Source organism: Varanus komodoensis, unplaced genomic scaffold (genome assembly GCF_004798865.1).
Source record: "Varanus komodoensis strain SLA01 unplaced genomic scaffold, ASM479886v1 scaffold4, whole genome shotgun sequence".
In the NCBI taxonomy this organism is placed as follows: domain Eukaryota; kingdom Metazoa; phylum Chordata; class Lepidosauria; order Squamata; family Varanidae; genus Varanus; species Varanus komodoensis.
Window position 1 is genome coordinate 10298340 of NW_025335941.1, and position 14533 is coordinate 10312872.

The window sequence follows — 14533 nt, forward strand, 5'->3', positions numbered from 1 at the left end:
CTGCAGTTGAGTTCTAAATAAGTCTGTGCCTAAGGCACAGACAGTTCTAAATAGATACATAATAACAATAAAAACAAACATTTTCCAAGTCTTGGGAGCTTTCAGAAATGTTTGGGCTGGTCTTTGAAGCTCAGGATTATGTTGGTAAACTGGAAAACAATCAGTGGTATTTTTCTGAATTTTTATGTTCTGTTCTTGTTCTTACTTCTATCCTAAATTCTGCTGATTGAGGGACTTTGTTGAAGTTAGTATGATATTTAAAGAATAAAGGTGATATAGGAGAAATAATGTGTATCTTTATTATACACGAAGTAGAATTCCCTCATGTGTGTGTATGTTGCGGGCATTTACTGGGTCATGGGTAGGAGTGAAGGATTCTGCAGGGTAGGGTCAGTAGTGACCTGTCTCTGGCATTTTTTGCCTTTCTAGAGACAGATATTGGTTACTTCCCAGAATGCAGTTTTACTGGTTAGGCCACTAAAATAATGGCTGGTTGGCAAACGTAGATTTACCCAAACAAATGCTATCACTGTCACTGTGGAGTGATGAAAGTAGGGCAGCTTCAGCTTCCTTCTTGCATTGCCAATGACCTTCCTTCAGCCACTAAATGCTGTAAACAGTTGTGCTCTTGGAGTCTCAGCATTAATTATAATTACTGCTTTCAGTGGCATTGCTGGAGGCAGGGTTGCTTTGCCAGGGGCCTGGCAGAAACCACCACCATTTTCTGTACTAAGGGAAGGTGTGTTGAGAGATTTTTGTCTCTTGCAGGAGACTAATCACAGGTTGGCAGGCGGGTGTTGGCTCGAAAGGAGTGCTTGTCTTTTGCTTTCCACTGTTGACAATGAGAAACGTTGGCAGGCTATATTTGTGTCATCTGTTTTTGCGTATGAATTTGGACAAGGTCTTCCGAAGGCTGTAGATTTTCCACATGCTCATGCTTCTCCCATTGCATAAGCAGAAATAAATGGCCTGTCCATGCATACTTTTGGCTGAATAATTCTTTTGGCTGCATACCATTAGGAAACCAAGGTTGACACACTCTGTGTGCTTAACCCTTAGCATGCCTGCATGCTGTCTATGCACATCAAAGTGGCTTTTAAATCCAGGCCTTTCAGTGTGTTAGCTTTGCACAAACTGCTTAATAGAGGCAGAGAAATCAGCTTGGCTTATGAGGCTGAAACCTTTCTGTTCTCCTTATTTGTGATTCTCTTCTCTCTAGTCATTTGGCTGGTGTGGCGACCTTGGGATGTCGCCCTCTTCTTCCATTACCTGGAATGTTGCTCCATTGCCCAGGTGGGCTCCCTGGGTTATATATTTTCTTTGTACAACAGTGCCCAATATGTTTGCCCGCATAACTGGGATACTGGCTGCTGAATAATACAGTGACTGTGTAAGAGGGTCACAGTATTTCTAGCTCTCGAGTTTCTCTGAGCTTATTTTTCTTTGTGGTTTTCACTGTTTGAAAATACACAGCTATTTAATGCCATGTGCTTCTGTTTTCTAGTAATGCTATGGCATAATTTAGAATCAAGCAACCTCTGGAGAACATTATCTCTGTTGACTCCTGAAGAAATTCCAAATTATTCCACATCCCATTCCCCAAATATATACTATTTTTCTATGCGACATTACAGGCAGACCTTATTTTATCCTTTCTTTGTTTATTACTTTACCCCTCTTCCAAATCGTTTCTGGCTGACTCCTGCAAGAGTCCCAATGCAGATAATGTACTTACACCTTTATCTTCACTCTGCCGGCTACAATGGCTCAGGAAGCAAGAAACTTGGCTTTATGAGGCATGGATTAAGTTCTAAACCCAAAGTGCTCAATCCTGTCTGCAAATTGCACCCACTAAACTCACTTCCCACTAATCCAAAGGATAGTATACCCTGGAGGCAGTATTGTTTCCAAGGCACTGCTGTGTCTACATTCTCTCCCCCCCCCCCCCCCAACATGCAATTGTTGCTCTGTGGGAGGACATTAAGGAATATTATGGAATATCTGCCCTAGTTGTACCATGATTATGTGCTACACAGGAGTTTGAAAGGTCACATATGCTTTATCACCTTTGCTATTAATAACATTCAGTACTGGAAGCCACAGTATAATGCACTGATTATGGGGAATGTGGGATGGCACATGGGCTGAATCAAGTTCTTCAAAAATTGCATGAGCAGCTGCACAGTTGCACAGGACTGTATATTTGAAAACACAGTAAAGATTCTGTAGGAAGTACATCTTTTCCTTTTTCCTTTCCCAGCAGATCAAGGGAAAAGGCTTCTAACCACAGCCCTTTATTGAGTTAGGCTGCACAGTTGGGGCTGAGTGAGTAAGACAGACATTATTAACAAGAAGCCTCCATAAAGTCACTGATCCCTCTAACCAAGGGGTTAGTTCTTGCCCATACCAGGAGTTGCTTCCAAACTAAACCCCCGCTTCCCTTCCCCTCCAAAGAAGCAGGCTATCTCCTCAGAGAGGTTTGCACTGCTTTTGGGCCAGATGTGGGAACACCACACTTGACTGGTCTGCTTGTTTGACTTGATGATGAACCACTGTGCTGAAAAATTCACATCCCTCCTACTCCAACCCTCCCTGTTCTACACTGTCTCCCCTTAGACCAGAGGTGCACTGGTTCTCATCAGCTTCTCAGCTTATCTTTCCATTTACTAACATTGGCGTTTCTGCTGTGCATTCCAACCTTGCCTCTTCCTCTGGTTCAGACTCAGAATCTGAAATCTCTACCTTGGATCGCTGTTCTTTGGGAGAAGTGGGCCCAATCCCAACAAATTCTATCATTATTAAGGACCAGGTGGCTGTGTATGCGTATAATGTTCAGGGTTCTGGTAAAACTCCAACTGCCCTTTCTCAACCCCTTTCTTTCCTTTTGATAGAGGCAATGCTTGTTCTGCCTCTTTCACAGGAATATTGAAAATTTCAGAAAATAAATCTGTATGCAAGGCTTCCGGGCTTATCTCACTCTGAGGGGATGGCTGAGGTTGGTGGCCATGGCACGTGTTCTCTGTATTTTGCTATTTTTTATCATGCTCTGTTCTTGGAGCGTCTCCACCTACTTAAGCTTCCCGAAAAGCCCCCGAGAGGACTTACCCAAGACTTCTTCCCTTGGAAGGCTTTCCAGTCCTGCTGCCTGTTGACTATTTGAAAGGGTGTTTTGGGCTGATAATATTTGTTTGTTCCCAGAGCCATCCCCACCCCCCACCCCTACCCTGCATCCACCAAGGAGGAAGGTGAGGGTGGGCCAGAAACGTTGTCTCTGCATTCATGCTTTGCAGGTCCTCAGTGAATAGACCTTCAGGTTGCTCAACAGTTTCATAACGGGTAACAGGAGCAATGGTCCATATCATGTAATGCTTCTAGGCACACACTCGGGATGCAGAGCCACGGCCCCATGAAGAAAGGTGAGCAAATCTGCAGCATACAGACAAATCCCAGATCTTGTGATACTGCACTCACATGTGCTCTGTTGGCAACCTGCACTCTACTACAATGCGCATGTAACTGCAGCTGGACATTGACGAGGTAGAATCTAACTTTAATCCATGTTGCACTGACCAGAATGTAGTTGCTGCTGAATTATTTTTGCCCCTTTCCCACATAACCAGAAGATCAAGAATTTCCTAATGCCTCCATGGGACATCTCTGCCCTTGTTTACACTCTGTTTTGCTACTCTGTCTTGCCAATGCAATGTGCAGCTACACAGCAGTGCAGCTTCATTTTGGGGAAAAAGTTGTGGCATTTCAAGCAGCTACACAAGAATGCAGATTTTAAACTAAATAAATTGCATGGTTATTCACAGCTGCACAGCTGTGTAGATATGTACTGAAAGTTAGCCAACAACCACAACATGACCAACCAATTATGTTGCAGAAGAAGACTAAATAGAGGACAACCATGAATTTCCTGCCTGCAAATAATTTTCCCCTCCCACTTTTTGCTTTCAGTTCTTTCTTCGCAGTTCTTTCCTAGTTTCCCCTTTCGTTCGTTCGTTCGTTCGTTCGTTCGTTCGTTTGTTCGTTTTTCAGACATATGCTTCTCAATCTTACAATTATCACTTTTGTTCATGGTTTCTTCACCATATTTCTTTAGTTTATTTGCCCAGTGATATGCAACATTTTAAAATATCGCAATACTATACTCACAAAAGGAGAAGGGGGCAGGAAAGGAAACCCAGTTATGCATTAGGAAACCCAGTTCCAAGGCTGGCATCAAGACTAGGCATGACTGGGCACTTGCCAAGGGCTCACAGCTCAGCAGCACTGACAAAACCACCTGGTCTTGCCGTTCCTTTTCATCACTGTAACATGCTTGTTCACCTGCCTCTCACACTGGCCCATTCAACGGTAGGAGTGAGACTTTGTCGTGGTCCAGGCGAGCTTGGCAAGGGCAGCAAGGGGACTGACTGTTTGGCTTCTGATCCACACAGTGGGCTTGGTCATCTGGGTTTCAATAACATGGCAACCAACTGAAGGTACAACGCTCCCTAAAACGAGCCATGGGTTGTTGAAGTGGCTTGCTCCACATTAAGAAGCCACCCTGCTGGAAATAGTCCAGATTCCCACAGCACAACGACCCACTGTAGCTTGTTGTCCATGAAGGACTGCTGTGTTGTGTGAACTCACTCAATTGCAGTGAGAAGGTAGAATTGCTGACAGTGTCGCCAAAAAAGCCTGCAGCTGGCACTTCCTGGCCCCATGGGTCATGTAGTACAGCTGCTCTTTACCACCAAAACAGCGTTGGTGGATGTTGGATCATGGCGTTCCTCTGACTGTTTGAGGCCAAGTTCACTGCACTGCCCACCTTCCTGTTTGTTCAATGGCAGGCTGATGGGGAAGAAACGAGAATGGCAATGGCACAGGTGTTCAGAAAGTGTGTGTGGTCTGCACCATGACTCACTGATTTGCTCTGCAGGTGCTTTGAATTCTCTGCCATAGATTCACTGATTTCCCTTCAGCCCATTTGGTAGCAAAAGACCTGTGGAAACATGTTAAGAGATGCATGTCTGAGATGAGCAGAGCATTTACTAGGTACTCTGAGAGTACTGAACTCTGGGCTTGCCCTTGCTTAGACGCCACCTCTGTGCGCCAGCCTGGCCTCATCCAAGGCCACCCAAATACTCGAATTAGAAACCTTAGTGGTGAGGGCTGGTTGACAGAGTGTCTGAGTCCCTCCCCACAACGAAGGGGCCTCAGGCATCGCAAGCTAATTTACAGAAGGAATTCAGATGTTTCTTCTCAGGAGCGCTGCTGGGCTGCGAGACTGGGTTCTCCCAGCATGGAGTAGTGAAGACTACTGATCGCATAGCTGTGTGGCTGATACTAATTGGTGGAACTCTGATCACACTTCTGGCAAGCTGTCTCTATCTCTTCTCTCTGCCTGCATTTCAGCTCTTTAAAAAGGCAAATGAATGTCATACCTGAATTTCGGTATTCTTTTCCTTACTATCCCAGTACCCTTTACCCTTCCTTGGGTCCTCCTTTCATCTGGTCCACACCATCAAGTCTCAACCACTCAGTGCCTACATGATGCTTCCTCCAGTCATTCTTTCACTGATTATTTAAAAACTTTGCTACACTTCACAGCATGTGTGAGTATATTCAACCCCCCCCCACCCGCGCTTCCCCATATCCCAGCCAGCTCTTTTACTGCCGTCATCTGAATTTTAAATCTGGGCTTAATTATTAGTATTTAGTTGCGAAGGGAACCCTTTCTGGAAGATTAGATTCTTTGATCAAAACTGTGTACAGGGTAGTTTGTTATGCATGGTGGAATTTTCCTTCATGTCTACCGTATGAATAATTTCATCACTTGTGCATTTTCACAGTTAGAACATCCATCCCCAGGAGGCCAATTGACTGATATTTAGAATGAGTGATGTTTAGAATGCACTGAGATAAGTGGAAGGAAGGAAGGAAGGAAGGAAGGAAAGACAGAAGGAAGGAAGGAAGGAAGGAAGGAAGGAAGGAAGGAAGGAAGGAAGATAGATAGATAGCTGCTGGGAGGTGGACATTGTAGGGTTCCTGTTTTGCTTTAACAAGTCCCTCTACTTGTTAAAGTAAGGCAGCCATTGACAGCAGAGGGGGTGGGCTTGGAAGACCCCAGTTCAGATGTTACCTCAGTCACAAACTTAACAACTGGAGCTTTTCTTAGGCAAGTTTGCTACTTCTCTGCCCCATGGATGATTATCTTCATAGTCCATCTATCCTTTAATTGATCTCATTTTATTATTTATTTATTTAAACTGTTTGTATGCCACCCAGTTGTGCCACAACACTCCTGGACAGCTCACAAGTACAAGATAAAAACACAATAAAACCAGTAACACATTAAAAATAAAATAGCAATGAAATACAAGCAGAAATACAAAACAAAGGTCATATGACAATTAGTTATTAAAATATTTTTTAAAGGGAGGTCTTCATGTTTTTTGTGTATTGCACATGGCCCGGAGAACTTGGATAATTGGGGGGTTCAACAGTGTTACTCATCAATAAACAAGATGGGTTGTTGCAAGCATGACTGCCATACCTGAAGCACCTGGAAGACTCAAGTGGCCTCTACGAGTTCCCGCCTGAGGAATGCTCTCCACAGTGCATGTGGCCATTCGCATTTGGTGGCATTTGCAGCAGATGCAGTGTGAACCGGGCTTGTCAGGCATCATCTTGAACACCTGAACAAAATCAGTCCATCATCAGGGCCAGCCAGACCACCCAAGCGCTCCAAGCTGCTGTTTGGGGTCAACACCTTGTTCTGGGCTCCCCTCTATTTACACCTCCTCCCCACTTGCACACTAGCAAAGAAGAGGTAACTGGTCACCAAGAAAGAGGATACCTATCTGCATATTTACATGTATAGATGCACATTTAGGCATAATTACTATAATTTACATAGAAATACAATACATCTCCTCCGACTGGGGAAGTCTGTGACTGGGTGACCTCCATGCCTGCTCAGACTGTTGTCCAGGTGCTCACTGTTGAGCAGTCTCTCCCAGCTTTTCCTCCTTATGATTCCTGACTGAATCTGTAAACCAGACATAGACTGTACCACCTGTGCAACAGGGAACACCTGCATACAGAATTCCTCCATACAGAAAATGGAGAACTGTCCTCTGTACAGCCACCTTATGGCTACTTCTCTGAACTGCAAGAAAGACTAGGGGCAACATAACACATAGGACTGAAATCCTACACAACTCTTTCTGGTGTTCAGTCTCAGTGCACTGAATGGTCCTTACTTCTGAATAGACAAGCACAGGAGACCACTGTATATTTTCTTTGCATCATTGTCATTTCATTTCACTATAGAATGCTTTGTAGTAGAAAACACTGGATACTCACAATGTTTTTGTATTCTTTTTTCTTTTTAAATGGACTATGCAAATCGGAAGTGAGCAATCATCACCCACCGATGCTTTGACCTTCAGCTTCCACCCAGCGTGGCCAATGGTCAAGCACACTGAGCCTGGCCTCCAAAACATCTGGAAGGCACCAGCTTGGGAAAGGCTGGTCTACACCAATAGTGCTTCTCCAAGGGACGAACTGTTATGAGAGCCAGTGTAGCGTAATGGTTGGACTGGGAGCTGGGAAAACAAAGCTCTAAACCCTATTCAGCTATGAAGCTCAGCAGGTGACTTGGGGACAGTTACTGAACATAGCCCACCTCACAGGAAAGAAGACATGTAAGCTGCCTTGGGTTCCTTGCAGGAAGAAAAGGGTAGAATGTAAATAATAACAATGAAGTAAGTATGAGCTGTCTTCTTACAACTTTTCCTCTCTTCTTCAGTGAAATCATGGACAAACAAAAGTAGAATTTGTCCAAAGTTACTTACTTTCAGCAGTCTTGCCACTGCTTTTTTGACATCAAGCAAGGCATTCTTTCCCCGGGCTTTTCAAGGCATTGCATCTGCTGCATGAGACAAAATAAAATAATTGGAAATCTTGCATAGCATCAGGAAGCAACACCGTTTACCAGATTTGTTTAGGGTGTGTCTTCTAATGAGGCCATGGGAACATTAAAAAGTTATAAGGAAACACTGACGGTATCAGAAACATACTGAATCAGATTATAGTTCCATATCTCCATAGCTACAGTATACCCAGTTAAGTAAATAAAAAGCTGTCTTTCTTTTAAAATCCCTCTCTCTCCCTAATCTCTCTCTCTCTCTCTCTCTCTCTCACACACACACACACACACACACCAGAGAGACACAAACACACAAACACACACACATACACACACCAGAGAGAGAGAGAGAAAGAGAGAGAGAGAGAGCGCAATATTTACTTTGTATGTATCTCATAATCCCAAGTCAATTTTTATAATTCTACTTACCCACTTAATTAACAGCCTTTCATCGCATCTTAATTAAACGTGCACATCTAAGCAGCTTTATGCTGCTTTTCTAATAATTGCTACTTTTCCACCTTTGCGACAGGCAGATGGAATTTGTGCCTCCTAATATGCTTGCCCTTTTATTTGCTGTCCAACCTTGGCATGGAGATCTCCTGTTTCAGTACAGACCAGTGCATGACTACTGGGAAAAAGGCAAATGCCATGACAGGCACAATCAAGAAGTGAATTAAAAAAAATAAAATAAAACTTCCAATATCATTTAGTGCCCTTGCACAAACCCATAGTGTGACTACACTCAGAATACTGTGTACTCTGCACAGTCCACCACACCTGAAAAAGAATATTGTAGAGTTGGAAGAAAAGTACAGCAAATGAAATTAAAATGGCCAAGGGATTGAAGCAACTCCATTATGAGAAACAGTTATACTGTCTGGGTCTGGTTTGCATAGAGAAGAAACAAGGGAGGGGAAACATGATAGCAGTGTGCAAAATTATGCAAGGTTTTGAGAAAGCAGAGAGGAAAACAGTGTTCTTGCTCTTATTGACTTAGTGAGAAAAACAAGAGGAACTTGCACGGTGTGATTGGACTTCTGCTTGCATGATGCAGGCTTCCACTCAGATCACACGAGTATCACTATCTCCTGCAGAGCCTCACCCCTTGTGGGGTAGTGGTTAGGAGTGCAGGACTGGGACTCAGACGATCTGGGTGCTCGTCCCCGCTCAGCCACGGAGCCAGCTGGCTGACTCTGGGCCAGTCGCAGACTCTCCGCCCAACCTACCTCCCAAGGTTGCTGTTGAGAGGAGGAGGAGGAGAATTATGTAAGCCTCCTTGAATTCCTTGAAAGGGAAAAAGGTGGGGTATAAATATGATAAATAACAAAGAATGAAAAGAGTTCAGTCTGCAGAGCACTCAAGCCCCCATGGCTGGTGTCTTGCAGACTCGCACAGCTGTGCAGCAGAGGAGCCCGTGCTGACCGCAAACAGCATAAGTTGCAGAGCTGCTCCCATGCACTGGCGAAGGCAACAGGAAACGCAGATCCCTTTATCAGTCAGCAACAGCATTCCAGTCTATCTATTGCCAGTGCTGTGCAGATGCTCATGATTTATTTTCCCTTTCAGGTTGAGAGCAGGGCAGGTGGTACAGAGCAAACAGAAACAGCAGACTGAGTTTCAGTGTGATTCCTTACAGTGATGCGTGAATACCATTCCTACGGCAATGACTACACTATCATCCACAGCTGCACTGTGGACATGAGGAAGATTGCTAGTGGGAGGAAGGCAAGACAAGCTGAAGCAAGTAAAATGTAAGAGCCTCTGTATGTGCTGGACTACAACTCCCATCATCTGCAGCCAGCATGACCAGTGACAGCAGAGTTTCTCACCTGAATGCAAAGCATAACACATGTATCTAATACCTAAAGTGTAAATCATGTGTAAATCAAAGAGAATACTTAATGGGCGATCCTATCTTCAAATTTACATTTCCAGAAAAGTGCAAACATTGCCCAGTTCCGTACAAATTTGTTTTGAATTGTAGGTTTTCCTAAACATCTATAAAATGTGATGTATCATATAGGATAGCAGCACTTCAAGTTAACACACACACATTCAGATAATGGCAGTGGAATTGGCATTGTAATGATTAGCCATGGGTATTTTAAATGCTCTTGGCAAGCTGATGGCCACTTTAATGCCTATTGCCTACTCTATTCAAATACTTAAGCAAAATAGGGTATAAGCTGCTGTGTATAATTTCTCTTTTTGAAAAACTCTTGATTCTGTTCCCCATCATTTCAATAAAATTAAAGGTTTCCCTGAGCTAGGGTTCCTCCGCACACACATTCAAAGCCATAGATCTTTCTTGCAAGATGTTCTTTATTGACCAAAACATTTTCCAGCTGGACAAACACACAGAATGAATCTTTGAGCATGCACAGAGTGGTTCGCTAAACCCAAATCTAGTATTCACCTCCAGGAACTCCCCCTTTGAGCCTGCCTGGGCCCCATCCCTTTGGGAGGGGTCTTCTGAAAATGAGCATGCCTCGTCTCTGCATGGCCCCCTCCTGAGTCCCTTCTTCCTCTTCTGAATCCTCTTCTAGAAACCAACCAACAGCCCCTGAGAACGTGTGCCCAAAGCAGCTGTCTTTCTCACTTCCAACACACTATACTGACAACAATGAGGATCAAGATTAATTGACAATTTCAGCTTGAATATTGTAAGCTGTTATTGATAATTTATCTCTGGCAAATTCTTTCTCATGTTATTCATTTACTGGATTCTCCCAGATTCACAATATATGTGGTGTCGTAGCAGCTCCTAGATCATTCCCCATCTTTTTATTTTTTAAACAACAACAACAACAACCCCATATGGAGAGAATTTGCTAGATTTAGCCTATTAATTTCAAATACACAAAACATACAATTTTGCATTCAATATGCCTCCAAACAACAGTTGGTGCAAATTAGCTTCATTTGCCTTCCATGTAATATAGTGATTGGCGATACTTTGAAGAGTTGTTGGCAATACTTGCGGCAAAATGGGACACTTTATTCTAGATTTTATTAAAATTTGGATTATATTAGTAATCTGTGGTCACCTGTGGGACTTTATGGCAACTGAGCTTCGTTTCAGTGAGTGTGAGTACTCCCATTTCATTCTGAGGGTTTTGAAAACTAAAGGGGTAGAAGAGGGTGTTCTGCTCATTTGGGTTTTATGAAGAGAATTGAGTGGGATGCAGAGGGGGCGGGGAAGGGGGTTAGCTATCGTTGTGAGTGCTGGCTGGTTTTATTATTTAACTAGGCTTTGGAATAACATGAACTATTACATAATAAGAAAAAATTGTACAAATGTTATTTACCCAGTGTGGCTTTGCAGAGGTCAATACTCACATGAACTGGAGCTGGTATTTGACACAGCATCAGCAGTTGCTCTGATGGCCTCTCCTTCTAGTGGCACTGCTAATTCCCGCATTATACCTTTCACTATCTCAAGGGGGGTGGGTTTCTGCTTTACAGTGGAGAGTTCTCCATCTGATGAACTATCTAGCCCAAATTCAGTTTAAATATAGAGAAGCAAATGAAGGCATGTCAGGGGCCTAGACGTTGCCCATCAACAATTTGCTTTTGGACAGGAGATGGAGCAGGCATGAGGTCACAGCATTCCTCATGCGATATATTTTTTCTATTTGAATTAGAGCAAATCTGTCCAAATTTGCACCGATGAGCATAGATGAGCAGGCACAAAAGTGACTTGCTTCTTCTTTTACGCTTTGCATAAATGGTCACCCTATTTTAAATAATGGAAATGGTGCCATGACAACTGCTACTTATGGGCTGTCAACACCATGAATGAGCTTTTAAAGAGGTAAGCTTCAGGAAAACATCCCCTTCCTCTCAAGCTCATTATTCCGGCTGAAATATTGGCCGGATAACCGACATGCAAACCACACTTATGCAGGTCCTGTTGTATGGCTGACTGAGCACAGGATCGCAGCTACATCGTGCTGGCAGCAGGGACACTAAAATTGCCCTGTAAATTTCTTTGCCTGCTGTTAAATGCACAGTAGAAGGACTACTTTTAAAAGCTGGCAACCTCCTCCCTTCACACATTCCAGGCAATAGGCCATTTCTTTTCAAAAGTTCTTCATTCACCAAAGGATACCAAGAAACACAATCCTCACAGAATGTACCCCTGTGCATGCACAGAATGGTTTTTTAAAAACCTAATTCAAACCACTACTTTTGAAACCCTTCATGTGGGTCCTCCTGGGTTCGATTTGGAAGCAAGCCCACCTCCTTTCTATGTGCTTATGCTCTAGTTGGCACTCTGCCCTTTCTCGATGATGCATCATGAGGTCAAAAGTCGCACCAGATTGGTCTGACTCTGAGAGCTCCTCTCTTGCGCGGCCACCCAACACGTTGGTTATTCGCAGAGCCTGCCTAAGCATTTGGGGAGAGTGGGCTTGAGATGAGTGGTCCTTCTACCTTCTCAAAGTCTTGAGCCCACATCCCTCCCCTTCATCCTCTGTCTCGGAATCCAGATTGGCATGACCCGTGAATGCACGCCGAGAACACCTGCCACCCTCATTCCCAGCATCAGGACTGGAGTGAATGTCCCGGGGAACTGAATGCCCTGTTTGCCAAACACTCTGAGGGAGACCAATTGGATTGAGAAGCAGACATACCATGCAGTCACTCAGTAACACGCATCACTAACTTATCTTGCTTGTGCATGTGCTGTGAATTCAAAGAAGTGCTGTTGATTTATCTCTAGGCAAAGTGTTATTATAGCATTGTTTGGGGGAAAAAACCCTAAGCAACAAGATGAAAGCTCAGTGAACAAAAACAAACAGAAAAGTTCTATCCTTTCCGAATGTTCAACCACAATAGTTTCGTATGATTGCTCCTACTTTACCTTTGAAAAGGGCTGCTTGTGTGGGCTGGGGAAGCCATAAGATTACACAACTGCCTCTGGTTTCCTTTTCCTTTTAAGTGGTATCAAAGCAAGACTGTAGGAAATAAAGATTCTTGCAGCAGCTGCGTTACTTTGTAGACACACATTCTAAAGGTACAAGCAATTGCAGATGGAGCTTTGATGCTGGGAATAACCTGTTCTTGAGAACTCATATCTGCCAATGAGTTATTGAATGGCAATAAATCCTCTCACATCATGGTTCTCCTTTAAGTTAGTGGGTTCAGCACAAGGAGAATTAAGAGGCTTGCTTTAGTTTCTATAGAATCAGATCTTTCCCCTTTGCCTTGTCCAGCAAAAGGATTAGTGGGCAAGGTTTATTGATTGGGTGTGGAAAGTAGATGGAGCTGACGATTGGGGGATGCATACATAAGATCTCTGATGCGCAGAGAGCTGGAAGGGGTGGGGCTGATGAATCTATATCTGCAGCAAAGGTCCCCAGAGCCTGTCCTTTCCTCCACCTCGTCCACCTGGCTATATTGGTTCGGGTTGGTAATCTGAGGAGCATCAATACCTTCTCACATAGAAGAATCATTGCCATTTCTGCCCTGGCTCACCCAAAGAGCAGATGAGATGACAAAGGTATTGTGGATTGGACCCCTACAGATTGCAGGTGAGGGCCTCCCATGGTTGAGTGCTCTGCCAGATTAAACGAAAACGACCCCCCCCCCCCCGCCCACGGAAAACTAGGTGCCGAGGAGACAATGTTTCCGGGGCCCTTGAGCAAGATGCCTCAATGGACCCATGCCCTCAAGTGGGCCTGGCTTCTCACTGCTGCCGCCATCAGCCGCTCTTGCTTCTCAGCCCTGTTCACAACACTGGCTCGCTTGCTGGGCAGAGAGTCAGTGGGCAAGGAAGAAGAGCCAGCTCCTGCTTTTCCTTTCGCCACCAACACTGTCTGGGCCAGAGCAGGAGGCAGGCGAATGAGTAAGTTGCAGTGGTGAAGAGAGCAGCAGTTCCAGGAGGCTCTTGTCCGTGTGCTCTGCTTGGTCGTGGGCCCTTGGTTGGTGCTCGGTCAGACCCCGCTTGAGGCCAACTCTGCAGGGAGAAGAGGTCAAACCCGGCTTTCCACCATCTGGGCTAAGTTTGTGGGGCAAAGATCCCCCATGGGAGAAAGCAGTCATGCAGGATTCCTCTCTCGCCCTCTTACATAGTTCAAGAATAATTTTGCCCCCTGCTGTTTGTCTGAACTAGGACTTTAAATGTTCTGCATGTGTACATCTCCACCCACAAATACTCATTAAGCTTAGGAAACAAAAGCAGCTTTGTCAGCTCCAGCTGATAAAGTCCCAAATGTGCATGTTTCTGCAAGCCCTGCCAATGGGAAAGTGGCATGGAAAGCCACATGCTTAGAGAGGTGTGGGGAGAGATAAGGGCAACCTGACAAATCTATCAAGGAAAGCTTTTGCTAGGGTGGAGAAGGAACACAATGGAAACCTTGCTTGCTAAGACTTCCCTAAAATCTTTCTAGAGTTCAGCTTTGCCCCAGGAATCTGACATGAAATAAAGCCTGACATAAATCATTTTGGGAGGTATGTTACCACCCCAAGCCACATTCAGCTTTATCTTGGTGTAAGAAAATATCCTGCAAAGAAAGCTGCGGGTACAGTTGCAGAAAAATGCCATGTTGCTCACTTGTATCCTGGAGTCTTTTCTTCAAAATTTCCATGGGATCTTCTATTTTCTCT